General features: G+C 42.7%; 1 protein-coding gene across 1 annotated transcript in view; it reads left to right on the forward strand.

Moving 5' to 3' along the window:
* Positions 1-25,231, forward strand: part of GHR (growth hormone receptor) — a 536,071-nt gene that overhangs the window by 79,052 nt on the left and 431,788 nt on the right. The window contains exon 2 of the mRNA XM_082242881.1: positions 22,266-22,338. The gene's annotated coding sequence lies outside the window, so the exon portion shown is untranslated. The remainder of the gene's footprint in view (positions 1-22,265; positions 22,339-25,231) is intronic.

Here is a 25,231-nt window from a genome sequence, read left to right on the forward strand (position 1 = left end):
CAAAAAGGGACATTTTATTGATTTATTGATAGACAATTCAAGCAGATAAAGGTATAGATCAACCCAGATGTCCACCTAGCAAGGTCTGCTAGTGAACGACAGTCATGGAATGGATATCTCCAAAGGAAGCTGACGCGTTTTGAGGGGGTATCCTCTCTTCCTGAGAGCTGGATTTGGAGTGTGGGCAACTGATCTTTAAATAGTCATACCTAAATGACCCTAAACCACAGAGCCCTCCCACAATGGGCTGGGCTGTAGTATTAGTACTTCCTATTGGATAAATGCCACAGGAAAACATACATGTAAATTGGCCACAACATACACATACATAACAAAAAAAAAGGGGGGGGGGGTTTGCCAATGACTTTTCAACATGAAAATAAACTTTTGTATAAAGGAAATGCTCTATCAAAACAGTGTGTGAACATATAAATACAGATCTCAGCTTAAGCATATAGTGATGGCAACCATAATTCATAGGTCATAAAACAGTGAGGAAAATGGTTCAATACATGAATACTCATTAGCTGAATAAATAACAAATTGATAAATATCAAATTGATCACAACATGTATTCACCAGGGAAGGTCATAAGAGCCCCCCAATGGCCAGATCATCTGTAAAACCTCAAGGATGGCTCTATGCTGGGGGGTCCATCTGTGTCTAACAGATCGATGGACATTGCACATAAAGGACTGCGGTCCTCTGGCTCTCGACAGACTGCTAGCGAGGAGAGTGGGCGGCACCGGAAGAGCTACACCTAGACCACCAGGTCGGCTTCTGGAACGCGCGACACGGCCATTTTCCTAGTGTTTGGCCAGCGTGCGTTTTTGGACCGGAAGGAGGAGGGGGTGGAGTGCTTCATGCATCTAGTCTTATAGATACAACTGGCCCTTTGAGGGCAACCATAATTCTGATGCGGCCCACGATAAAACGCATTTTGACACCTCTGGCATAGACTGTCAGAAGTTATTAATGCAGATAGCCAAGGAGGGAGACAGCAGCAAGAAATTACAATTGGTGCTATGGATTGAGCAAAATATACACTATAGAAAAATACGCTTTGTTTATTTTTTCAATTTAGAGGTTTACAACATAAGAATGTATTAATATTTGCTAGTCATTCTTTTTTTAAGAGCTGCATTATCAGTGTTGGATGTTAAAGCAAAAAACTTTGGGAAATCGGTTTGATTTGCCACATAAAAGTGTAAACCTATAACTGTTTCAGTCATAAATCATGTTAAAAATAAATGCCGTAATAGGATATAAAAGCTTTTCGGGATGTAAAGACTCCATGTGGTTCTCTGTATGCCATTCTCATGGTGTTTGGCTGCAGGCGACGATCACTGCTATACAATTTGCTTGTGTGATATATAACTTAAGGTATATTGTTCTGAGAAATGTCCGAACAGAGAACATACTGTACTGCAGATCCTGTAGGACCATCGATCTCTCACACATGTATAATGCAGAAAACATTTGCAAGGAGATTTATGATGTGTCAATCACGTTAACCTAGAGAGACAACATTGCCTTCTCCTCCTCTGTTAGTACTTGCACATCCTCAGCGATCAGCGTCTGGGATTAGTAGAGTCTTGTCTTCCATAATTTCCTGTAACATCAAACTGTGTGGGGAGACGTAACTGTAAGAACCAAAGCGGCCCGATAGAATGATTACAGGCTGCCTTTGTTCCAGGTAAAGCAGAGCTCCCAAGCTTTTAACGAGTTATATCTTTGTTAAAAAATAAGAGATGGATTGTTTTTTTTTTTTTTAACCACTTCTGGACCAGAAGATTTTCCTCCTTAAAGTGGAGTTCCGGCATAATCGATTTTGTGGCCATCCGCTTCCTATTTTGTCACCTGAAAAAGAAATGGATAGTTACATTTTTTTTTCTTTTTTACTTACCTTGTTATTGTAGAAAAATATACTCCCCTTTCTTCCACTTCCTCTCTCGGCGGCCGCGGCCCGCGCCGTCACTTCCGGTTTGCAATGATTCCTGGGAGCTGAACGTCATCGCTCCCAGGAATCAATGCGCCTGCACCGGCCCCGCTCGTCACTTCTGGTGCGGCGCCGCATTCCCTGCTAAACAGCTTCTGGGCATGCCCAGAAGCTGTGGAGGAATGCGGCGCCGCACCGGAAGTGACGAGCGGGACCGGTGCAGGCGCATTCTGGGAGAAGAGGATACAGAAGAGGACGCAGAAGAGGATCACGCTGGCTTCAGCTGCCCACATCCGAGATGGCAGCGCTGGAGAAGAAATTTTAAAGGTAAGTATTTCTTCTTGCAGGTAAGTGCGACCCGGGACAGTTCAGAGGCTATCCATTGTGGAATGTACTATCCCTGACTGTCCCGGGGGTATTTTTATTGAAAATTTTTTTTCGTGGCCGGAACTCCGCTTTAATGACCAGGCCATTTTTTTGCGATTCGGCACTGCGTTATTTTAACTGAAAATTGCGTGATCGTGCGACGCTGTACCCAAATAAAATTGATGTCCTTTTTTTTTCCACAAATAGAGCTTTATTTTGGTGGTATTTGATCACCTCTGCAGTTTTTATTTTTTGCGCTATAAACAAAAAAAGAGCGACAATTCTGAAAAAAAGCAAAACAATATTTTTCACTTTCTGCTATATAACATTCCCATTAAAAAAAAAAAAAAAAAAATTTAAATCAAATTTTTTCATAATTTTAGGCCAATATGTATTCTGCTACACATTTTTGGTTAAAAAAAAAAAAAAAACCCAATAAGACTATATTGATTGGTTTGTGCAAAAGTTATCGCGTCAACAAACTAGGGGATAGATTTATGTCATTTTTATTTTTTTTTTGTTACTAGTAGTGGCAGTGATCTGCCATTTTTAGCGGGACATTGCGGTGGACAGATCGGACACCTAACTGACAGGGGTGCGCCGGTACCGGGAGCGGGGGGTATTGTTTGTGGAGGCAATCGGGTGTCAGTGCAGCCGTGTGACAGGCAGGTCTGTCAGCAAAAGGGTTAATACATCTCAACATGCATGTTAAAGTGGTTGTAAACCTCAGACATGGAATATGAACAAAGCATATCCCTCTTTAGTGTGTACTTGTCACTAAGTGTCATTTCTGTCTGCTGCCTTCTTCCTCTGCTATCAGTATGAGTCACTTCTGACGTTTTCCTGACACCAAGAGAAAAATGGTGACAGGGGAGGGAACTCCAGCTGATTGAAAGCCTCCGCTCATTTCCTAAGTGAAAGGGTTGTGTCCCTTCCCTCCAGTCATGCTCTTAGAGGCCTCCTCACTGATGTAACTCCAGCTCTCCACCCCCTACTTTTCAGTGTGCTAAGAGGATGTACGGAAAAGACAGCGGTAGATAAACAGGTACAACGTATGTAGGAGGATTTGTTTAATCTCTGTGTATCACCTAAGGCCAACCACTTCACTGGGTATATGTAAGGGTTTACAACCACTTTAGGACAACATAGAAGGGTTAATTTATTAAACTGGAATCTGGTGAAGCTGTGTATGGTAGCCAATCAGCTTCTAACTATAGCATGTACAGGTAAGCTTTGACAATAAAACCTGGAAGCTGATTGGTTTCTATGCAGAGCTACATCAGATTTTGCACACTCCAGTTTTATTAACCACTTGCAGACCGCCGTCAGTATATTTTCTGCGGCAGTCAGCCGCTCCTGGGCAAACCGACGTAGTACTACGTCGCTCACCCAGGAGTCTGTAGGGGGCGAGCGCACGCCGCCGGGCATTCACGGGCATCCCCACGCGTGTGACCGGCGGCTCCGATGTCGGACGGCCACTCCCGATCCGGCTCGCATACTAGTTCATTATGAAATACTTACCTTAAAATGAAGCCCCAACACGGTCACCCGATCACCACTGAGGGAACCGTCATGTTTCCTCGGCGTCTCTTCCTGGTTCGGCAGCTCCGGCTCTGTGAGTGGCCGGAGCCGCGATGATGGGTTTACTTTCGGCATTAAGCCATAAGGACCCTTACTCAAAGAATCTGGAGGGGCTTCAAAGTCGCCCGACTTTGAAGCCACAGCGCGACTTCAGCGCAACTTGAAACAACTTCTTTAATAGAAGTCTATGCAAGCTGCTCTGAAGTCGCCCCCAAGTAGTGCAGGAACCTTCTTCTAAGTCGGAAAAACTTGAGTTGAATGGAGCGTGACTTTTCAGGTGGCTAAGTCGCCCCAGTGTGAAGCGAGCCTTAGTGTTAAATTAAAAATAACGTCTTAAAAAAAAAAAGACATCGACATATTAAAGCTGATATGTTATTTTAGTGATTGTGATTCGATCTACTTCTATTGAATCTATCTTTAATATTTTTGATTACCCAGAGACACGGCCTAATAGGGATAATGAGTCGCTATTGTAAATCCCTCTCAAAAAGCTAAATAGTTACAGGCCAGCCACAGTAGTAAGTGATGAAGCAGTTCCAGCTACTCTTCAGATGGAAGTACGCCAAGCTTACTGATATTAAAGAAAGGAAAGTAGGTAGCAAGGACTTTGAGTGGCCTTCTAGCCTCTGCATGCGGTTTCGTAATACCAACCAATAAACAACTTAATACTCATGTAATTTATTAGTGTTTTGTACGGCTCACTAATTCGCTAATCATTGGACTTTCAACAGAACTATTCTTCATTTAGAAGCATAATTAATGGAGAGTACATTATTTATTAAAGGCTAAACTATGGTTGGTGAAGTGGATTCATAGACTTAACTTGGGTCCTGTCCAGACACGCTTAACCTCTGCTGTACAATAAACTATAGGGCTTATGAATAATATGAATTTTGTATAAAAATGTTATCCAGTGACATACCTTTGGCAGTGGCAAAAATACTTTAACTGAGGCGTGATCACACACTGGGGAATTCATGAAGTGTGTTCAAGAAACTCTTTAGAATTCCAACGTGCCTCCACACAACAAATGTCAGTGCAGGCGATATCCTTGTGATTGACTCAGACAGCACGGCAGTGGGGAGTTTTATACCTTGGGGTGGTGGAGCCTGATGGGGATTCACAGGCACTAGTTCCCCATCAAGTCCTCTACCCTTGTGATTGACAGCAGGCATTGGTTGGATCCTTAACCAATAGACAGCCTACTACTGTCTATACAGTGGGTACGGAAAGTATTCAGACCCCCTTACATTTTTCACTCTTTGTTATATTGCAGCCATTTGCTAAAATCATTTAGGTTCATTTTTCTTCCTCATGAATGTACACATAGCACCCCATACTGACAGAAAAACACAGAATTGTTGACATTGTTGCAGATTTATTAAAAAAGAAAAACTGAAAAATCACATGGTCCTAAGTATTCAGACCCTTTGCTCAGTATTTAATAGAAGCCCCCTTTTGATCTAATACAGCCAGGAGTCTTTTTGGGAAAGATGCAACAAGTCTTTCACACCTGGATTTGGGGATCCTCTGCCATTCCTCCTTGCAGATCCTCTCCAGTTCTGTCAGGTTGGATGGTAAACGTTGGTGGACAGCCATTTTTAGGTCTCTCCAGAGATGCTCAATTGGGTTTAAGTCAGGGCTCTGGCTGGGCCATTCAAGAACAGTCACAGAGTTGTTGTGAAGCCACTCCTTCGTTATTTTAGCTGTGTGCTTAGGGTCATTGTCTTGTTGGAAGGTAAACCTTCGGCCCAGTCTGAGGTCCAGAGCACTCTGGAGAAGGTTTTTGTCCAGGATATCCCTGTACTTGGCCGCATTCATCTTTCCCTCGATTGCAACCAGTCGTCCTGTCCCTGCAGCTGAAAAACACCCCCACAGCATGATGCTGCCACCACCATGCTTCACTGTTGGGACTGTATTGGACAGGTGATGAGCAGTGCCTGGTTTTCTCCACACATACCGCTTAGAATTAAGGCCAAAAAGTTCTATTTTGGTCTCATCAGACCAGAGAATCTTATTTCTCACCATATTGGAGTCCTTCAGGTGTTTTTTAGCAAACTCCATGCAGGCTTTCATGTGTCTTACACTGAGGAGAGGCTTCCGTCGGGCCACTCTGCCATAAAGCCCCGACTGGTGGTGGGCTGCAGTGATGGTTGACTTTCTACAACTTTCTCCCATCTCCTGACTGCATCTCTGGAGCTCAGCCACAGTGATCTTTGGGTTCTTCTTTACCTCTCTCACCAAGGCTCTTCTCCCCCGATAGCTCAGTTTGGCCGGACGGCCAGCTCTAGGAAGGGTTCTGGTCGTCCCAAACGTCTTCCATTTGAGGATTATGGAGGCCACTGTGCTCTTAGGAACCTTAAGTGCAGCAGAAATCTTTTTGTAACCTTGGCCAGATCTGTGCCTTGCCACAATTCTGTCTCTGAGCTCTTCAGGCAGTTCCTTTGACCTCATGATTCTCATTTGCTCTGACATGCATTGTGATCTGGAAGGTCTTATATAGACGGGTGTGTGGCTTTCCTAATCAAGTCCAATCAGTATAATCAAACACAGCTGGACTCAAATGAAGGTGTAGAACCATCTCAAGGATGATCAGAAGAAATGGAAAGCACCTGAGTTAAATATATGAGTGTCACAGCAAAGGGTCTGAATACTTAGGACCATGTGATATTTCAGTTTTTCTTTTTTAATAAATCTGCAACAATGTCAACAATTCTGTGTTTTTCTGTCAGTATGGGGTGCTATGTGTACATTCATGAGGAAGAAGAATGAACTTAAATGATTTTAGCAAATGGCTGCAATATAACAAAGAGTGAAAAATTTAAGGGAGTCTGAATACTTTCCGTACCCACTGTATAATCTGCCCACTGACTGCTGTCAAATACAAGGCAAGAGCGGACCTGATGGGGAATTTGTGTCTGTGAATCCCCAACAGGCTCCGCCCACAAAAGCATCACTAATTGCTTGCAGGCTGACAGCATCCTTGACAACCAGCGTTAGAGATTAGCGGTGGCAAATATGCCACTCTGCTACACTGTGTACAGCAAAATTGCTCTGCCTGTCTCTGTACGTTAAGTTAGAGTGGGTCTTTATTACCTCCATTTTCGTTATCTATAAATTGCAGGTAATCGCTTTTTTTTAATTGGTGCATTAATGCACTTTGTAATAGTGGCGCTATTGGGAACTACCTGAATCTCCTGCATGTGTTGGTAAAGTTACCGAAAAGTTACGGAAATGGGCTATTTTAAATGACCATAGTGCCAGAAAACTGACTGTAGTGCTTTATTAAATTCCCCTGACCATGTCCTGCAGCATTGTCTTTTCTAATGCAATTTAGTCATCTTTGTGTTTACATGAACCAAACTCATAGTGGAAATATTTGGAAGTTTAGGAAGGAATTCAATGGGAATTTAGGATTTAGATACCCCTCGAAACTTAATATGGCTTCTAAGGATACCGCAACCACCCTTGTGGTTTACACCTGGCAGAATTTCTAAAAAAAGGTTAACCTTTTTGATGCACCAATGCTACAAAAGAGTCTTCTTACAATATGCCAAACAGCTCCAAACGTGCGTTCCTAAATTCTTGTAGAGCGATGAAACAAAAATTTTACTTTGGAGTCAACAAGGACCTTGAGTAGAAGCACACTAGGTCTTTGTAGACAAGCACACCTTACCGACTGTGAAGTATGAAAGTGGATGTCTGCTGTTTTGGAGGTGTATAAGCTACAGCGGCACAGAGAATTTTGCCAAAATTAGTGGAAAGATGAAGGCAGTATTATAAATATTGTAGAACCATTCACCATCCTAGAAGCTTGGGACACACTTGAACTTTGACTTTAAAACACGACCGTAGTCTTGAGCCATTTTGGGGAGATCCCAGGGGTTTAGTTCATGCTTAACAACCAAAGAATTCATATCCAGTCGTCATTGATGCTGAAAAGCGCAGTATACTATATTAAGAACTAAGGGTATGCAAACTTTTAAACAGGACTATTTATTTACCACCAATAAGGAGGCTGAAAACCAGCACCTGGAAGAAGCCAGGGAGAAGATGCCAGGAACTGACATCATGGGTATCGGACTGTTGGAGCATCAGCATGTCTTATTGATTACTTTGTGCCACTGCCCTGGCCCTGTGCCATATTTACCTGTGCGAGCGCTGCCTGCCTTCTTCATGTCCTTGCCCTCTGTCATCTTCAGGAAGCAACATCCGCTGTTGCTTTCCAATGCTGCATAGCCACAGCAATGAGCAAGGTTTTGGAAGTGCAGGACGCCGTCTACTGCAGTATGTCAATCCATTCAGGCCAATATTAACATCCAGTACATGTTACGCATTGTTCATGGCAACACTATGTAAGTGGTACCTGGTGCGAAGCTACAATGCCCCCCTCCCCCCCTCCTCCTTTCTCAGCTCCAAGTAGACTATTGGGCCAAGGTACATATATATTAGCTTATGTGAGCCCATTGGTTACAATGCAATATATTTCAACATCTTCTTGGGTGACTTCAGTAATTCTACAGCGAACTTTGGAAGTTAATTGCTCCACAGTGCCTGCAACTACAGAGGTCAGTAAGGGTTTTTGTTAATGCTCATATACTCCTTGTTAGAAATATGTGCATAGACTGGCAGAAAGTTCAGTTTCAAGGCATTAGGGCAGAACGTCTTGAAAACTGCCCCTGCCCTGTAATACACTCCATAAGCATGAACTAAAATAAGTGGGAGAGGCAATTCAAATTTATGATGTCTTGATTGGTAGCAGTGAAGCTGGGGGTACAACGATTTACCACAGCTGCTTTGAATGTGTGCATCTACTTCTGGAGTCAAAAAGTATAAAGTGAAAGGAATCCTTTATCACAGAAGCTGAAAGTGTTTGAGAAAGCAAAATCTGACATAAAGCTGATGTCACACTTGAAATTGAATTTCCCTTTTGGTACTTTTACCTTAGAAACCCCTCACATGCCGACATATAATAAAGGTGAAACACTGGCTGTAAATACATTCATTTTGTAGGTAGCAATGACACTTGCCTTCCTTTCTAAATACTGTATTTCTGAGCATCTACTATTTTCACAGCTCAGAAGTGTAATGGGGGGGGGGGGGGCAGCTGCCCTGAACACATTGCAGGCAGAGGGTGAAATACAACTTTATAAAAATGCAATAATATTTATAATAATGTTCCCTTCAGATCTGTAGATATAGGCTAAGGACAAAAATCACATTCCTAAAGTGTAGCTGATCAGGTAGGTTCTGTATTGCAGAAGGGACATGCAATGTGACTTCTGCAATAATCATAGCCTACCTGCCTGCTTGCAGTCTTCTTTGGAATGTACACCTGTACACAAACACAGTTCTGTTTACATTCCAGCACAAATCTTGTGTGCCGATGTGACTGAACTCCTGCGCATGCGCAAGAGTGATACCATCCTGCGCCAGCCAAAGAAGACGGCTGCAGCCTGGCATTCAGAAGAAACCAGGTAGAAGATGGCAGCAAAGGATGTTGGACCTTTGAAGAAGAGGTATGTATTGTGGACCTTAAGCACTTTAATGCTTAATTCAAGTAAAAGGAAAAATGCTCTTTTGCAATGGGGCTGCCCCGCACTGCAAAGGATACTTTAAATTGAAGAGCCACACCAAGAAGACCAGATACAATTTTATTCCAATAAAAGTCAGGGGTACAATCCAAAAAGTAGCCAATGCGTTTCGGGGGTCAGTCAAGCCCTGATGAAAAGGGCGCTCTTGGACCCTTGAACTGTGTTGGCTACTTTTTGGATTGCACCCCTGACGTTAAATGGAATAAAGTTGTATCTTGACCTATTAGCAGTGGTGTGGGGCTTCGATTTTAGTACTTGTTACACTACAATACAAGCCAAGGTGACTGAAGATCCTCTGGGATGTAGAAGCCCTGAAACCAAGGTCATTTATACCAACATCAATACCCTAAGACAGTGATGGCGAACTTTGGCACCCCAGATGTTTTGGAACTAGTAGTTGAGCATCATGGGAAATGTAGTTTCAAAACATCTGGGGTGCCAAGGTTCACCATCACTGCCCTAAGATAACAATACCAGCCAGATAATACTATGGTCCAATGTTCTTTTTCCCCTTTCCTTCACTGCAAAGTGGGATTTTTCCTTTCTGAAGAGTGGGGCTTTAACCACTTGCCGACCAGTCGCCACACTTTTACTGCGGCAGGTTGGCTTTATTATGCGAAACGACGTACCTGTCTGTCGTTTCATGTAATAGCCGGTGGAGGGGCGCACACTGATTGGCCAGTGGGGGCGCCAATCAGCAGGTCCGGCGGACGCGATGTCCGCCGGCCACCTGCGATCGCTCCCCATGGAGACAGAACAGCGGTCTGCCGTTGTAAACAAAGTGGTTGAACACAGGGATCCTGTGCTCCTGCTATTCAGGAACACAGATCTCTATGTTCATCTAGTCAGTACAACCCCCACACAGTTATCAAGCATCCCCTAGGGACACACTTAACCCTTTGATCGCCCCTGGTGTTAAACCCTTCCCTGCCTGTGTCATTAGTACAGTAACAGTGGATATTTTTAGCAATTTAGCAATTTTACTGTAGTAATGTCACTGGTCCCCTCAAGTGTAAATTAGGTGTCCGATCTGTCTGTCGCAATGTCGCAGTCCCGCTAAAAATCGCAGATCGCCGCCATTACTAGTAAAAAAATAAATAAATAAAAATGACATAAATCTATCCCCTAGCTTGTAGACATGATAACTTTTAAGCAAGCCAATCAATATACACTTTAAAAAAGAATAGCGCACACATGCAAAAGAAATGACTATTAAATATGGAGACAATCCATAAATAAAAATGGGGATTTAGTCCCACCATATGGCCATTTCGTGCTCAAGCCCACCACTGCGTCAAAGTACCTTATTATCAGTGGGTCCTACACTATCCATAAAAAGGGGTGAATCCAGCCTCTCTAACCCTTGGAGACAACACTCCTTGCTGGTATAGATGTGCTAATGCACTACAAAGGACTCCTCCTATCTACTTGATAGTGGACTCTGATATCAATATACACTTATTGGGATTTTTTTTTCCCCAGAAATATGTACCAGAATACATATTGGCCTAAACTGATAAAATAATTTTTACTTTTTTTTTTAATTGGCTGTGTTTTATAGCAGAAAGTAATACATATTGTTTTTTTTTTTTTTTTCTTCAGTATTGTCTCTCTTTTTTTGTTTTAAGCGCAAAACATAAAAACCGCAGAGGTGATCAAATACCACCAAAAGAAAGCTTTTTTTGTGGGGAAAAAAGCACATTAAATTTATTTGGGTACAGCGTCGCATGACGGCTCAATTGTCAGTTAGGGTAATTCAGTGCCATATCGCAAAAAAATGGCCTGGTCATTAAGGGGGTAAAACCTTCCGGTCCAGAAGTGGTTATTGTGTGTGTAAACACAGGACCAACATTGTTAATCTATTGTAGCCTACCAGTTTTAAGATGTGGTGTCTTCTTTGACAATACAACATGGTATAAATACATTTTATAGAACGCATAGTGTATTAGTGCATATTCATATGTCTTTACCGAATCCCTACTTACCCCACCACACTTGTGTTACAGCTTTTCCTCCTAACTGATATGATGGATAGAACAGCACATGTACAGTGATTTCCTATTCTAGTGAAAGATGCAGAACTGTGTCACAGAGCTAGCTGACCCAACAAAAGCTGAAGATTGTGCTCCCAGCACTCCTAGGGGTGATCATATTAGGAATCGATTCAGCCTGCACGGCAAGCTTCGACATCAGGCTTTTCTATTTTTGGCAAATTGGAGTTAGATAACGTACTCGACTTTTCCTTCTCTTACTTTGTAGGAAACAAGGGTGGGGGAAGTGCTTTTTTATTTTACAATTTATGTTTTCATTATCATGTTGCCGGTCTTATTATTGTTTCCCATTATTTATTATTTATTTAAAGTGGAGTTCCGGCCACAAAATCGGAAAAATCGATTTAGGGCCATCCGCTTGCTGAGGGTCACCTGAAAAAGAAATGGATAGTCCCAATTTTTTTTTTGTTCACTTTCCTTGTTATAGAAGAAAATTTACTCACCTTCCTTCCACTTCCTCCCTCTGCAGCCGTGGCCCACGCCGTCTCTTCCTGCTTGCATTGACTCCTGGGAGCTGAATGTCATCGCTCCCAGCAGTGAATGCGCCTGCATCGGCCCCACTCGTCACTTCCGGTGCAGGCGCAGCATTCCCTGCTAAACAGCTTCTGGACATGCCCAGAAGCTGTGCAGGGATGCCGCGCCTTCACCAGAAGTGACGAGTGGGGCTGGTGCATGGCATTCTGGGACTCCGTCACCAAAGAGAACGCAGAAGAGGACGCGCTGGCTTCAGCTGCCCACACCTGAGATGGCAGCGCTGGAGAAGAAATTTTCAAGGTAAGTATTTCTTCTAAAAGGTAATTTGACCCGGGACAGTTCAGCGGCTATCCATTGTGGAATGTACTAGCTCTGACTGTCCCGGGGGAATTTTTATCTAAAATTCACCCCCGAGGCCGGAACTCCGCTTTAACCACTTAAAGCGGTTGTATCCCCAAAAAAACAAAAAAAAACAAACCCTGCAGTACGATGCATACTAGCACATTATGAAATACTTGCCTTAGAACGAAGCCCCGACTGGGTCGCCCGGACACCGCTGAGGGAGCAGACATGTTCCCTCGGCGTCTCTACCAGGTTTGGCGGCTCCGGCGCTGTGAGTGGGTCTACGTCATTTTGCCTGTAAATGGCTGAGTGCCGCAGTAAATAGACGTCAAGCGGTCGGCAAGTGGTTAAGGCTGTTGGGTGGAAGCAATGTATTATGTTGCGCCGGTCCTCCAAGGCCATAGAGTCAAGTGGGGGCCATCTTGCCCTCACTCAACTTCCTCCCTGGGACACAGAAGGACCGGATAGTTTTTAGTTTTCCCTGCTACAGACGGCTTCGGTAAGTGGGAAAAACAACCGGTAAGCGGCAGGAGAGGGCACCTCTCCCACCGCCCATGAAAGTGATCCTGCAGTGAATCCCCCGCTGGGACCACTTTTATGTGAAAGAGGACCGCTGGCTGTGTAGAAAAATACCAGGGTTATGGCAGCTAGCAGTCTTATGTTTTGTCGTGCACAGTTGCTCAGGCTCCACTCCTGTACTGAAAAAGTCTGATTTCACTGCTTACTGACTAAAGTGATATTAAAGTCATGGTTTTTTGGTTAAAAATAACAAAAGTTATACTTACCTGCCCTGTGTAGTGGTTTTGCACAGAGCAGCCCAGATCCTCCTCTTCTCGTGTCCCTCACTGGTTCTCCTGGCTCCTCCCTCCTGCTAAGTGCCCCCACAGCAAGCAGCTTTCTATGGGGGCACCCGAGCCGAGCCGATGCTCTGTGTGTCCATTAAGATACAGAGCTTTGGTTCAGCCCAGCGCGCCTCTCTCTCCTCATTGGTTAACTGACTTTAATTGACAGCAGCGGGAGCCAATGGCAATCAGGAGGGAGAGTCAGAGGCACTGGTTTGAGATGGGGCTTAGGTAAGTATTGGGGGGGCTGAGGGGGGGCTTTTGCACACAGAAAGTTTTTTATCCTAATGGATAGAATGCATTGATAAAAAAAAAATCTTCTGCTTTTAGAAACACTTTACACTTTAGTTTTAAAATAGAAATATGAACAAGAACATAGATGATAGATATGATGTTGTCTGTCACTATTGTTTGTTTTTATGTCCCCTGATAACATCATTTTTTACATGTTGATCCTGCTGGTTGGTCTGTTGATGTTCCACAGCAGTGCTGGTTGTTTTAGCAGAATTGTCACCCTGTGGACCAGGTTGTCTTAGATGGACATGTAAATTCAAACGGACTTGAATTTGTTTGTCACTTCTATAAAGACCGACTTCAGTGAGGACTTTTTTAAGTGGTTACCGTTTTTTTGTTTTTTTGTTTTTTGCAAAAAGGTTTAATTCATTTAAATAAACAGTTCTATGTTCTAAGAACCCCTGTCAGGGTTAAATGGTTGGTCCCAACCCCTGTAACTGTCACTTTTGCAGGATAGCTTGGTCTACATGTAAATGTGGAGAAAAATCATCTGTACCAGAATATAGAATTTTTGTGGGCCTTTAAAAAAAAAAAAAGTCATAATCCTTGCTTTTTAAACAAATTATGTAATGAAGTTATACATAAGGAGAATTTACCATTAATCACTTGCCGACCGGGCCATCGCCGAATGGTGGCTACAGCGCGGTCAGCTTATTCTGGGAGGGCATACAATGACGTCCTCCTAGAATAGCGCTTCCTGCGCGCCCCCTGGGGCGTACAAACTGACTTTCTGTGGGACCCGGCTCATCACGGATCGTGGTAAAGGGCCAATGACAGCGGCCCTTTACCACATGATCACTCCGTCCAAGGAAGCGATCACTTGTCCACAAACTGGTGCATGTCCGGTTCATTTCTCTCCTCTCTTCGCACACTGTACACAACGATCGGTACAGTGTGCAAGGAGAGGAGAGAGAGTGCAGCTGCACCCATCCCCTGCCTCCTCCATACCTCAAGCATGCCTCAAACGTGCCCCATCCATGCCACATCCATACCTTATCTGTGCCACATCCATGCCTCATCTGTGCCCACCCATGCCACCTCAGTGCTCATCTGTGACTCATCCATGGCACATCCGTGCTCATCCATGCCACATTACTGCTCATACATGCCACGCCAGTGCTCATCCATGCCGCATCCATGCCAAGTCAGTACTCATCCATGCCAGGTCAGTGCTCATCCGTGCCACATCCATGCCATGTCAGTGCTCATCCGTGCCACGCCAGTGCTCACCCGTGCCACATCCATGCCATGTCAGTGCTCATCCGTGCCACATCCATGCCCCGTCAGTGCTCATCCATGCCACATCCATGCCATGTCAGTGCTCATCCGTGCCACGCTAGTGCTCACCCGTGCCACATCCATGCCATGTCAGTGCTCATCCATGCCACATCCATGCCCCATCAGTGCTCATCCATGCCACATCCATGCCATGTCAGTGGTCATCCGTGCCATGTCAATGCTCACCCGTGCCGCATCCATGCCATGTCAGTGCTCACCCGAGCCATATCCATGCCACGTCAGTGCTCATCTGTGCCACATCCGTGCCATGTCAGTGCTCATCCATGCCACATCAGTGCTAATCCGTGCCACATCCATGGCATGTCAGTGCTCATCCGTGCCACATCCATGGCATGTCAGTGCTCATCCGTGCCACATCCATGGCATGTCAGTGCTCATCCGTGCCACATCCATGCCACGTCAGTGCTCATCGGTGCCACGTCAGTGCTTATTGTTGCCACGTCAGTGCTAATCCGTGCCACATCAGTGCCCTACAGTGCCTCACAAAATTGTAATAGGAAGTCAGGAAATGACAGTGCTCCCTGCATGTTGGGCCTCTGTATGTGGCTAAGCTGTGTAAAAGTGTCACACATGTGGTATCGCCATATTTAGGAGAAGTAACAGAGTGTATTTTGGGTTGTCATTTTTGCTATGTACATGCTATGTGTTAGAAATAGCTTATAAATGAACAAGCATTTTAATTTTCTTTCCACATTTTTCAAAAACTTGTGGAAAAAAAGGACATGTTCAAAAGACGCATTATGGCTCTTAGATTATGTGTTGGGGTGTTTGCTTTCCAAAATGGGGTCATTTTGTGGGCGTTTCCATTGCCTGGTGCTCCAGGACCTTCAAAAGTATGATAGGTTGTCAGGAAATTATATGTGTAATTTTTGCTCCTAGAACACCTGACGGTGCTCCTTGGATGTTCGGCCTCTGTATGTGGTCAGGCTGTGTAAAAGTCCCACACATGTGGTATCGCCATACTCAGGAGGAGTAGCAGAATGTATTTTGGGGTTTAGTGGCAAGTATGTCTATACAATGTTTGAGAAATAACTTATTTATATTTATATATTTATCTTGGTAATATGACCATTTTGTGAAAAAAAAAAAAAAATCTTCATTTTGCAAAGAATTGTGGAAAAAAATTACAACTTCAAAAAAACTCACCATGACTCTTACTAAATACCCTGGAATGTCTGCTTTCCAAAAAGGGGTCATTTTGGGGGTATTTGTACTGTCCTGGCTTGTTAGGGTCTCAAGAAATGAGATAGGCCTTCAGTACATTAGGTGTGATCAATTTTCAATTATTGGCACCATAGCTTGTAGACTCTATAACCTTCACAAAGACCAAATAATATATACTTTTTGGGTTATTTTTACCAAATATATGTAGCAGTATAAATTTTGGCCAAAATTTATGAAGAAAAATTACTAAATTTGCAAAATTTTAAAACCGAAACTAAGTAAAATGCATTTATTTACAAAATTTTCAGTCTTTTTTCTTTTTTTTAACGCAAAAAATAAATAACCCAATGGTGATTAAATACCACCAAAAAGAAAGCTCTGTTTGTGTGAAAAAAAAGTACGAAAAATTCATATGGGTACAGTGTTGCATGACTGAGTAATTGTCATTCAAATTGTGAGAGCACTGAAAGCTGAAAATTGGTCTGGTTGTGTTTAAGAGGCCCTTCGAACTTGAAGTTCCTCAGGGCCCTCCAAAGTCTAAATCTGGCTCTGAATAGAAACCCACAGCCCTGTAGCCTAGGATGGCAAGGCTCCTCCCTCCCCCAGCCCTCTCTCTCTCCAAGCTAGCAGACTGGCTGCAGACTGCGCTGTCCACTGTCAACTATTTCCTGTAAAGACTAGAAGTTAACCACTTAAGCCCCGGAAGATTTTACCCCCTTCCTGACCAGGGGGTATTTTGCGATTCGGCACTGCGTGACTTTAACGGACAATTGCGCGGTCGTGCGACGCTGTACCTAAACAAATTTGACGTCCTTTTTTTCCCACAAACAGAGCTTTCTTTTGGTGGTATTTGATCACCTGTGCGATTTTTTGATCATGCGCTATAAACAAAAAAAGAGTGTCAATTTTGCAAAAATAAAAATATTTTTCACATTTTTTTATATGAAATTCCCCAAAAAAAAATTTAAAAATCTAAATTTTTTAACATTTTCGGCCAATTTGTTTTATGCTACCTATGTTTGGTAAAAAAAATCGCAAAAAGCGTATTTTGATTGGTTTGCGCAAAAGTTATCGCGTTTACTAACAAAGGGAAAGATTTTTGTCATTTTTATTGTTTTTTTTAAACGCGTAATGGCGGGGATCTGCGATTTTTTTTGCGGTACTGCGACATTGCGGCGGACAGATCGGACCCTTGACTGACATTTTTGACACTTTTGGGGTTACCAGTGACATTTCTACAGTAATCAGTGCTATACATATGCACTGTTACTGCAAAATTACACTGGTAGTGAAGGGGTTAACTTTATTTGAGAGGGAGGGGCGGTGTGTGTCCCTAGGGGCGTGATTCTAACTGTGATTGGCTGTCTGTTGAGCTGTAGAAACAGTGATCAACGGTTCTACATAGTAGAACCGTGTGATCACAGTTTCTACACAGGGGAGAATGACAGGCGGCTTGTTTACATTAGCCGCCTGACTTTCTCCCTCTGCAGCAGCGTTCGCAGAGTGAAAACCCGATGTCCGCGCTCGCTCCCTAGACCCTCACAGGCTAGCGACGTAGACCTACGTCACTTTGCCTATGAGGGGCTGACTGCCGACGTAGATAGTCGTTAGGCAGTCGGCAAGTGGTTAAGGGAAGCAGCACTGAGAGAGCAGGAGCTAGAAGCATTGAAAGCTGCAAACTTCAAATACTAGTGTAAGAATTTTAACAAATAGTTTACTGGGAAATGTTTATTTTACTGTGCTTAGAGTGTAAATCAAACAAACCAAAAATGCTGAGGGTTTAATACTACTTTATTGTAATTCTTTAAAAATTGACCCTACTCCCTCCTGTGCCTCTCCACTGGGCCTTTAGAAGGAGGAGGAGGCAGAGCTGGGCATTAGGAAAAGTTGAAGTTTGCATATTTCAGATGCTAATAACTTTTTTGGTATGCAGCTTTCACTAAAGGTAACCTCAACTAATATAGTTATTCAACATTTGCTTAGTAAGAAATGTGCAGATTCATAGCAGTTTCACTTTCCACAAAAAAAAAAAAAAAAGAATACATTTAAAACAATTCACACAAAGCCACTTCCCTGGCCACAGACCTTTTTTAGGATGCAGATTTTAGGTCCAATTTTTAACAGGAATATCAGCATACCGCTTATTTAGTCTGTCCATCACATAGAGCTAAGGTTTTAAAGTGTCATTAGAATTGTCAGTCTTGTCTACAGTCACCAATCACACTCAGAATCACTTTGGAAAATGATAGTTGAATCTTTTTGCTCTGGAAAAACAATTTATAGATCCTTGTATTGACAGTTAAATGCAAGAAACCAGTGGAAGGACAATAAACAGACCCTAAGGCTCGGTTCACACTGTCACGACTTGAAATCCGATTTGTGAGACTCCAAGTCGGGTGACATGTGAAATCCCATGTTAGTCAATGAGAGCTGTCTTAATTAGTACTACAAGTCGCTCCGACTTCAGAAAATGTTCCAGTACTACTCCAAGGCGTCTTCTATCCAACTTGTGCCCATAGACTTTAATGGAAGTTGCCGCCAAGACGGATCCTTATCTTAATTGATGTGATTTGGATCCGACATTACAGCAGGAAGATAACTCAGGCATTCCCTGAAGTTGCTTCAAAGTTGCCGTGAAGTTGCCTGGCAAAGTAGTGCCGACTTTTAGGTCGTGGCAGTGTGAACTGCCTCTCAAGGACCCCATTACTGAATTCTAGACCTGTGTTTTTTAAAGTAACCAGCAAAAAAGTGTACAAACAACAAAGAGGGTGCAAAGGTCTAGTGCATTACCTCCAGCACTTTATTAAAGGATTAAAAAGTATAACCACTTTTTGGGGAAAAAAATAAATAAATAAAAAGTACAAAATATACTCACAAACCAAATAGGATTAGTAGAGTATCAAAATGACAGAATTTAGTAGTCAACCTTCTAACTTCATGGAATAGTGCGGATGACAGACCAACTGACGCATTTCAGGGGACTGGCCTCCTTCCTCAGAGCAACAGTGAGCTGTATATGCAGGAGAGGAGTGTGGTAGGTAAGACAGCGAACAGAATGTGTAGGAGAGTAGTGTAAATGGGACTATGACTCTGAGCTGTATATTTAGGAGAGGAGTGCAGGAGGGTAAGACAGTGAGCTGTAAATCCAGGAGTGGTGTGCGGGGGGGGGGGGGGGGGGTGGATGGGATGTGTGACAAGCAGGTGGAATGTGCAAGGAAGAAGTGAGGCGGTAGTGACAGTGAGCTGTACAAGTAGGAAAGGAGCGAGGAGGGAATGACAGTGAGTTGTACAAGTAGGAAAAGAGCGAGGAGGGAATGACAGTGAGCTGTAAAAGTAGGAAAGGAGCGAGGAGGGAATGACAGTGAGTTGTACAAGTAGGAAAGGAGCGAGGAGGGAATTACAGTGAGCTGTACAAGTAGGAAAGGAGCGAGGAGGGAATGACAGTGAGCTGTACAAGTAGGAAAGGAGTGAGGAGGGAATGACAGTGAACTGTACAAGTAGGAAAGGAGTGAGGAGGGAATGACAGTGAACTGTACAAGTAGGAAAGGAGCGAGGAGGGAATGACAGTAAGCTGTACAAGTAGGAAAGGAGCGAGGAGGGAATGACAGTGAACTGTACAAGTAGGAAAGGAGCGAGGAGGGAATGACCGTGAGCTGTACAAGTAGGAAAGGAGCGAGGAGGGAATGACAGCGAGCTGTACAAGTAGGAAAGGAGCGAGGAGGTAATGACAGTGAGTTGTACAAGTAGGAAAAGAGCGAGGAGGGAATGACAGTGAGCTGTAAAAGTAGGAAAGGAGCGAGGAGGGAATGACAGTGAGCTGTACAAGTAGGAAAGGAGGGCATGACAGTGAGCTGTACAAGTAGGAAAGGAGTGAGGAGGGAATGACAGTGAGCTGTAGAAGTAGGAAAGGAGCGAGGAGGGAATGACAGTGAGCTGTACAAGTAGGAAAGGAGCGAGGAGGGAATGACAGTGAACTGTACAAGTAGGAAAGGAGTGAGGAGGGAATGACAGTGAGCTGTGCAAGTAGGAAAGGAGTGAGGAGGGAATGACAGTGAGCTGTACAAGTAGGAAAGGAGCTAGGAGGGAATGACAGTGAGCTGTACAAGTAGGAAAGGAGTGAGGAGGGAATAACAGTGAACTGTACAAGTAGGAAAGGAGTGAGGAGGGAATGACAGTGAGCTGTACAAGTAGGAAAGGAGCGAGGAGGGAATGACAGTGAGCTGTACAAGTAGCAAAGGAGCGAGGAGGGAATGACAGTGAGCTGCACAAGTAGGAAAGGAGTGAGGAGGGAATGACAGTGAGCTGTATAAGCAGAAGGGGAGTGCTGAGGGTGTGAGTATGTGCAGGTGGTGAGTGTGGTGTTTATGACAGCAGGCAGTATGTGCAGGAGAGAAGTACAGGAGGTATTACAGAGGGCAGTATGTGTAGGAAAGGAGTGGGGAGGATATGATATAGGACAATGTAAGGAGGAGAGGAGTGCAGAGGGTGTGACAGAAAGCAGTATATGTAGGAGGAACATGAAGGCTATGACAGCATGGCAACATGTACAAAAGAGGATTGCAGAGTGTACAACTTGAGCAATATATGCTGGAGAGAGGGTACGGTGGGGGCAATGTATGCAGGAGATGAGCGCATAGTGTATGGCAACAGACAGTGTGTAGAGGAGAGTATTTTAGGGCAAATTATGTACATGAGAAGAGTGTGGAGGGTATTACAGGGAGGAAATAAGTGCAGAAGTTGAGTGTGGAGGGTATGACAGTGGGCAGTATGTGGAAGACAGGAGTGGAGAGAGTTTGACAGTGGGCACTATGTGCAGGGAAGGAGTGTGAAGGGTATGACAGTGGGGGTATAGAGTCCAGAGGTATAATGAGGGGCAGTATGTACAGGCAGGAGAGAATTGAACTATAAGAGCAGGCATTATGTACACAAGAAGAGTGTGGGTGCTATGACAGCAGGAATAACAGTTCATCTTTTAATTCACAAATGGTGGTCACTGATATTTTCCTTAGCTATATAAATCCTATATAGTAATAAAAAGCACATGCACCAGGCACAGAGGGGTCCAGTAATGACATTTCTCAGGGTGGGTTTCCTGATGGTACCAACATTGGGCCATTGGATATGGCTACTTGTAGTCTCCATGTTGTCCAGGTTGACAATGCAGGAATATAGATGGGAAACAGGACAGAAGGTTGACCCTCTATTACAGGAAGTAACTGAACAAACACCTTTGTGGATCAGTAATTGTTCATTTAATCAAAGCTTTGTGTTTAAAAAATATTAAAAATTACTTTTGCAATTACAGTAGCATGTTACAGATTAGATGAAATTTTATTAACTGTTTTTTTTTTTTAATATTTTAAGGTGTCAATTTATTAGTGTTTTGATTGAAACATTTATCAAATTGAATCTTAGTTGTAAATGTGTGAATCTTGTGTGAAAGCACCGATAAATAGACTCCGGAGTGTTACGGCAGCAAATATGCATTTTTTCATGTAAATTCTTCCTGTCTACAAACACAGCATAAGAATTAATGATCTTTATTATATGCTCAGAAACCTGATTATGCGGAGCTGAGTTCAGACATTTGATTTTAGTCTGATCAGCACATAGTTATTTGTCTCAAATAAAATTTTCTGCAGAGCTGCAAGTGCTTGAAAAATTGATCATTTAAATAAATGAAGCAAAAGACAATGGACTTAAATCTAATGCAGTCATTCGGGAATTTGTTCAAAAGGGAAGCTAAAAGGAATTTTGTTTTATTATTTATGAACTTTTATACTGTTGTTTTTATCATTTCTTTTCCATAAGTACAATGTTTTCCAAATAAACATGCAATGCATGGCAAAGGAATTTCAGAGCACCATGGCTTAGCAAAGAAAATAACTCAGCAGTAACTATCTGCTTTTAGGCAGAATCTCTTTCTCTAAAACCTTAGGCTGAGCTATCCAATGAAGGATTTTTTACCTTCAGCTACTGTGAGTGCCATTATCTTGCTTTTATAAACTGCTCTGGATCTGAACTTGTGAAAGTGTGTTGTTTAACAATTATAGCTTTGCACCAACTATTCAGAACCTACAAAGGAGATTGCACAGTACAGAATTATATAACTGGAGGCTCTTTACCCATGCAGAAGCGTGTATGAGGTCTTACTTAATGGAAGATTAATGCTAAATTAGATAGACGTTCTGATTTATTGGCAAACTTTACTAAATACCTTTTTGTTGTGATTTTACTTGTACTTTTACCTGCAATTACATTAAAGTCTAATTTCAGTAGGTATTTTTTTACATTTAATTATGGTATTTATTTCCTATAGATTCAGACTCGCTTCCAAAGGGATCTTTCCTTCATGTCTCCATGGACCAGGAGTAGATTGTGAACGGCTGGAGGTAGGAAAGGTTTTCATTAGCATCTTAAAAGATATTTAATTTAGCTTTTGAATGTGAATTTAAGGGGGCAGATCTTCATGAAAATTATATCAGGTATGAGGTGGTTAAGTCACTCTTTGTCTTCTTATATCTTTTATGGGTTAAGCGGCAAGATCATTTAGTCATACATAGTTCACCTCTTGGACCCTATCCACTTTGCTGCCCAAAATGGAGTCTTAGTTGGCTTCTGCCCATCATGAAGTTATAGTTGGTTCCTGCCCACCGTGGAGTCTGTTTCTACCCACTATGGATACCTAATCAATTCATGTCTACCCTATAGTCATAGTTAGTTCCTGCCCACCATGGACATTGGTTGCTGCCCACCATGAAGTCTTATTCAGTTCCTGCCCACCATGAAGTCTTATTCAGTTCCTGCTCACCATGAAGTCATAGTCAATTCCTGCTGATCATAGAGTTTTTTTCAGTTCCTGCCCATCATAGCATCTTATCTGGATTCTGCCCACCTTGGAGTCTCAGCCTGATCTTGCTTACCATGTAATCTCAATCTTCCTGCTACAGGGCTGAACCCCACTGCTCCTGTTGCATTCAAATAATGTAAACAGGAAGACTGGATTTTTCCTTCATAATTGGTAGAAAGGTGGACAGCTAGGGATTTAGGAACAAAGATCTAGCTAGTGAGTCCCTGGGAGACATAAGATTCAGATGTTTTTACCACCAGGAACATCAATTTTTGCAGAATCTTTTCAAAACACCAATATGATTACTATAAAATTATTTGTAAAAAGATATGCCTTGTAAGCTTTCCAGTATGGGAAATTTCATGATAAATCAGCCATTCACTTCCTAAAGTAGAACTATGGGCAAAACTTTTTTTCATTTTTGATAAAGCAAGGGAGGGTTATAACCCCTATCAAATTTAGTTTTTTCCTCCATCTGTGTCCCATTGCGGAGATTTCCCTTCACTTCCTGTCCCATAGCCAAACAGAAAGTGAGAGGAAACCCCAGCAAATTAGGGAAATTTCTTGAGCACCCCCAGGTCACCAGAACTAGTGTCACCATTGGAAGATTTCCCCACTATTACTTTTCTGGGGACAACCCAAATTTTTGGGATTTTCTTTTACTTTCACTTTCAATAATAATGGTAAACAGGACAAATATAGAGGGTGAATCTCCTTAACCACTTGCCGACCGCTCACATGGAGCGTACTGCGGCAAAGTGGCTCGATATCGTCCAGCGATGTAGACCTAAGTCGCTGGACTCCTCCCCTTGTGGGCAGCGCGCATGTGCCGCCGGAGGCTCGCTCCCGCTGTATTCAGACACAGTGGGAGTCGGGCCAGGGGAGGAGAGGCGGTGATCGTCGGAAATGTGAGGAGATCCGCCCGCTTATGTAAACAAAGCAGGCGGATCTCCTATGTGACAGGCAGTGTCAGATTACAGGATTCAGAATAGCTGAACCTGCGATCTGTGCCTGTTTCGCACAGTCCCCCCCCCCCCCACACACGTCAGTAAGCACCAGGCATATATTTAACCCCTTCATCACCAATAAAGTTAACCCCTTCCCTGCCAGTGTCATTATTACAGTAACAGTGCATATTTATAGCATTGATTACTGTAGTAATGTCACTGGTACCCCCAAAAGTGTCAAAAATGTCAGTCAAGGGTCCGATCTGTCCGCCGAAATGTCGCAGTCCCGCAAAAATAATCGCAGATCACCGCCAGATCGCCGCCATTACTAGTTAAAAAACAAAAAAATAATAAAAATGATTAAATTTCCCGTAGTTAGTAGCTGCGATAACTTTTGCGCAAACCAATCAAAATACGCTTATTGCTATTTTTTTTTTTTACCAAACATATGTAGCAGAAAACAAATTGGCCTAAAATGTAAAAAAAAAAATTTGATTTTTACATTTTTTGGGGGGAATTTCATATAAAAAAATGTGAAAAATATTGTTATTTTTTCAAAATTGTCGCTCTTTTTTTGTTTATAGCGCAAAAAGTAAAAATCGCACAGGTGATCAAATACCACCAAAAGAAATCTCTATTTGTGGGGAAAAAAAGGACATCAATTTAATTTGGGTACAGCTTTGCATAACCGCGCAATTGTCCGTTAAAATAATGCAGTGCCGAATCACAAAATATGGCCTGGTCAGGAATGGGGTAAAATCTTCCGGTCTTAAAGCGGTTAAAAATATGCTCATTGAGAATTTTTTTGTCAAAGACATGTAGCTAAATACATTTTGGCCTAAATATATGACAAAAATTGAATATATTGGATATTTTTTAACTGTCAAAGTAGAAAAATATTGTTATTTTTTCAAAATTGTCGCTCTTTTTTTATTAATATCGCAAAAAATGAAAAGCGCAGAGGTGATCAAATACCACCAAAAGAAAGCTCTGTTTGTGGGAAAAAAAGAACGTAAATTTCGTTTGGGTACGGCGTTGCATATCCGCGCAATTGTCAGTTAAAGCCGCACAGTGCCAAGTTGCAAAAAGTGGCCTGGACATAAAGCAGGAAAATCCTCCGGTCCTAAAGTGGTTTATGGGGGCACAGGCAGAAATAAAAATCTGTCATGGGGTTCCAATCCCTCTCCACTCCATCGAAAACTAAAAAAAATAAAAGTTTTGCCATTAGTTACACTTTAAGTGTTAGCGCTAATCCAAAATTTTCTGTTGTGATGGGAGAGCTGAGTCTCCATACTATGGCTATGATCAAAGATCTCATTGCCAAAATCCTTGAAAGGTTAAAGGGAAATATTGATTGATTAATTATATTAACATCTTTTTAAAATTAGATTACTCAATGTGGATGGTGTGAGATTGATTTCATGGTTTCAGTTATGTCTTGGCATATTCACTTACTTGCTGGGTTGTTAAACCTTCTGCAGAGCAATT

The sequence above is a fragment of the Pelophylax lessonae genome (genome assembly GCF_965119305.1).
Source record: "Pelophylax lessonae genome assembly, chromosome: 1".
Lineage (NCBI taxonomy): Eukaryota > Metazoa > Chordata > Amphibia > Anura > Ranidae > Pelophylax > Pelophylax lessonae.